Here is a 4,062-nt window from a genome sequence, read left to right as displayed (position 1 = left end):
CAAAACATGATGTAAAATGTTTCTGATCATAAAAACAGGAGCTATTGCAAGGAAAGGGTGGGCCTATCCAATGGATAGCTTCAGTGAAAAAATAAAGGAGTTTTCTTTTTTAAAAACGATATTTTTTGCATAGAGAATGAAAATTAGGCTTGAGCCTAATGGATTACAAGTTTTAAAAAGGGCTACTTTGATATACATCTGGGTGGATCCCCTGGAGAAGGAAATAGCAACCCACTCCAGTACTCTTGCCTCGAAAATTCCATGGACTGAGGAGCCTGGTAGGCTACAGTCCATGGGGTCGCAAAGAGTCGGACGCAACTGAGCGACTTCACTCACTTCACTCACTAAGACACAGTGGAGTTGGGTATGAATATCTTGATATCAACAGTAAACCATGTGTAGTTTTGTTGCTATTTTTATTGGTGACACTATCATTTGAGATTTTTTAGAGTGGAATGCGATATTTGGTACAAAATCCAACCCTCTAAAAATCAACAGATAAAAGTAGAGTCTGAAATTGTGGAGACCAGGAAGAGGAGCTTTCAATTGCTTATATTTTTTCAAAATGGGGAGTGAATTTTTTTTTTTTTTTTTGATGGAGAGTTGGGGAAAAGCTGATTCTGTAGTGGTATATAGATAGGAATACAAAATTTTAAAGGATCATAAAGATACTATTAGGTTGGTGCAAAAGGTATTGTGGTTTTGCGTTGTTGAACTATACTGTTTGATATTGGAATACATTCTTAAATGTGGTTAATACATCATTTTAATGTACATTACCTGCTTTAAGTTTTTTTGCTAATGACTTATTATTTGCTGTTTATTTTATTTTATTTTAGCCTGTAGAAATGATGTTAGACAAAAAACAAATTCGAGCAGTTTTTTTTTTTTTTTAATTAGAGTTCAAAATGGGTTGTAAAGCAATGGAGGCAACTCTCAACATCAACAACGCATTTGGCCCAGGAACTGCTAACGAACATACAGTGTGGTGGCGGTTCAAGAAATTTTGCAAAGGAGACAAGAACCTTAAAGTTGAGGAGCATAGTGACTGGCCATTGGAAGTTCACAACAACCATCTGAGAGCATCATCGAAGCTGATCCTCTTACAACTACAGGAAAAGTTACTGAAGAACTCAACATCAACCCCTCTACAGTTGTTTGGCATTGGAAGCAAATTGGAAAGGTGAAAAGCTCAATGAGTGGGTGTCTCATGAGCTGACTGGAAATCAAAAATTCACCATTTTCAACGTGTAGTCTTCTCTTATTCTATATAACAACTACGAACTATTTCTCAGTTGGATTGTGACATGTGATGAAAAGTGGATTTTGTATGATAACCAGTGACGACCAGCTCAGTGGTTAGACAGAGAAGAAGCTCCAAAGCACCCCCCAAAGCCAGACTTACACCAGAGAAAGGTCATGGTCACTGTTTGGTGGCCTGCTACCAATTTAATCCACTATAGCTTTCTGAATCCTGGTGAAACCATTACATCTGAGAAGTATGCTCAGCAGATTGATGAGATGCAATGAAAACTTCAACGCCTGCAGCTAGCATTGGTCAGTAGAAAGGGCCCAATTCTTCTCCATGACAATGTTCAACCACACATTGCACAACCAATGCTTCAAAAGTTCAATGAATTGGGCTATGAAGTTTTATCCCATCTGCCACATTCACCCAACTTCTCGCCAACCAACCACCACTTCTTCATGCATCTAGGTAATTTTTGGCAGGGAAAATGCTCCCACAACCAGCAGGAGGCAAAAAATGCTTTCCAAGAGTTCATGGAATCCCAAAGTATGGATTTTTATGCTACAGGAATAAACAAACTTATTTTTCATTGGCAAAAATATGTTGATTGTAATGGTTCCTATTTTGATTAATAAAGATGTGTTTAAGCTCTGTTGTAATGATTTAAAATTCATGGTCTGAAACCACAATTACTTTTGTATCAATCTAATACTTTAAAATATTTCACCTTTTGAAAGTACTTTCACACTCATTATCAATAAACTTTCAAAGAACCTGAAAGGTGGAGCAAGACAGCGATCTCTTTCATTGCCAGAGATGAAAACTAGAGGACATAGGAACCATAGAATTTGCTCAGTCACAAAAGTAGCAAGTCCCAGATACCCAAGGGTAACCCATATTGCCCATCTCCTAGTAAATTGCTTTCACCCCACTGTATCACACAATCTGTCAGATATATGTGCATTATTCCCTTTCCCATATCAGGTAATGTTCTACCTTGCAGTATACTTTCTCTGAGGGACTTTTGCAAATTAGAGAAATTATAATCATGAATATTTAAGATTCATGGAGAGTAAAAATCATTTTTATAAATATTAAATTGTAGGTGACTAGGAGTATGAAATAATTTTAGTCTAAGCTGCTAGCAATGATTAAACATAATTTCAAAGCGCTACTTTTTTGAAATTCTACCTATTTTTAAACCCAGTACTTAGCAAGGCCCTTTTAATGTTGCTTTTTGTATTGCTTGCTTCCTCCTACCCATAAAATCTGTTACATTATATTGACATAAATCAAGATAGAAGATATTATGCTAAAAAAAATGGTGTTAATTGGGGACCACACAAAGAAAAACGGTAAGAATGAATGTTGCAAGGATATTTTAAATCCAAGAGAAGAACTGGTTTTGCTGATTGTTGGGAATAGTCTGTCTGTAAGGAAGAGTGATTCCTAATGAGGATGGATGTATCACCTAAGTGTTTACGAAACAGCAGCAGCAAGGAAGAAATTGTGATGCATGTAGAGAGCCTTTTCTTTGAACCATGCCTTTTATAAGGCTACGCTTGAAGCCAGTAGAAAGCATTCTCCTATGTATTGTACAATAAGCAAATGGCATGATGGAAACAAATATCATCAAGCACTAAAAGGCTAGAAATTGTGAGTTCTTTGTCTTCCAAACAAAAGAATTTTCCACTGTCCAGTTGTCTGACAAGCAGTCACTGAATTTATTTCAGTTTCATAATCAAGATGAATTGATGCAAGGTAAGAAAATTATTTAGTAGAGGGAGAAAACACATGTATGGGGTCAAGTATATTAACACCTAATGGTTTAGTTCAGATTTTACTGAAAACAATTAATACAAATAAAACAAAAGATGTAAGAAAAACATTTCTATCTACCCAACAGGAGTCTATAAATAATTATGTATATCTATTTGTTTAAAATGTAAACATAACTATATAGAAAATACTCATTTTCAAAATGAATATTGCATGTAAAATTTGCACAGAGGAAAAAATTATGGTATTTAAGTTTTTTGTCTGTCATGCTGTTATACAAGGATAAGAAATACTATTTCATTTCCAAATAACAATAATATCACCTTATGGTTATATGGTACATTTTGTCTGAGAGCTTAAAAGGGCAACACAATGCAAGTTATAACAGGATTTTATCATTAAAATTAATGCCTTTTCTGGTGGTGAAAATTCAAAAGTGATAAATAGCATCTGATTTTTGCTGGGTTGGCACAATGCAGACATAGGAAATTTAAAAATTTGTGACTTTGTATTTTCAGATATTTAAAGAGATAAAGAGAACCATCTGGATACTTCTACAACATTTATATAAATTTTTCAGGAATCCAGTTTGAATCTTAAAGGTTAAAAACATGCCATATGTAAAATGTTCAGTTCAATCTGAAGTATTCATTTGAGATCATTTAAAATATTTTCTTGGATTTGAAAATCTATGACATAGATAAGTCTCCAGGAATATCAAAGATGTGAATACTTACTGCAGTATAATCTGAAGTTCTGAGACATATTATCTATCATAACATATTTCATCTATAGTTTAATATATTCTCAATATAGTGTTGAAAACAGTAAATTCAAAATTATACTTCGGTCCCAAATTGGTGCAGCCACTATGGAAAACAGTATGGAGGCTCTTTAAAATAATGGAATTTCTATAGGATCCAGCAGTACCATGCCTGGCCATATATCCAGAGAAAATTTGGAAAGATACATGCACCCCAATGTTCATTGCTGCACTATTTACAATAAACAAAGCATGGGGGTGGCCTAAATGT

The 4,062-nt window shown here is 34.7% G+C and overlaps 1 pseudogene; it reads left to right on the top strand.

Moving 5' to 3' along the window:
* The first annotated feature begins 848 nt into the window (after positions 1–848).
* On the top strand, positions 849–1,881 carry LOC133072754 (histone-lysine N-methyltransferase SETMAR-like; annotated as a pseudogene).
* The last annotated feature ends 2,181 nt before the right edge of the window (positions 1,882–4,062 follow it).

Source organism: Dama dama, chromosome 18, assembly GCF_033118175.1.
Source record: "Dama dama isolate Ldn47 chromosome 18, ASM3311817v1, whole genome shotgun sequence".
Taxonomy (NCBI): Eukaryota; Metazoa; Chordata; class Mammalia; order Artiodactyla; family Cervidae; genus Dama; species Dama dama.
Note: the sequence above shows the minus strand (reverse complement) of the source record. Positions and strands in the feature narration are given on the sequence as shown.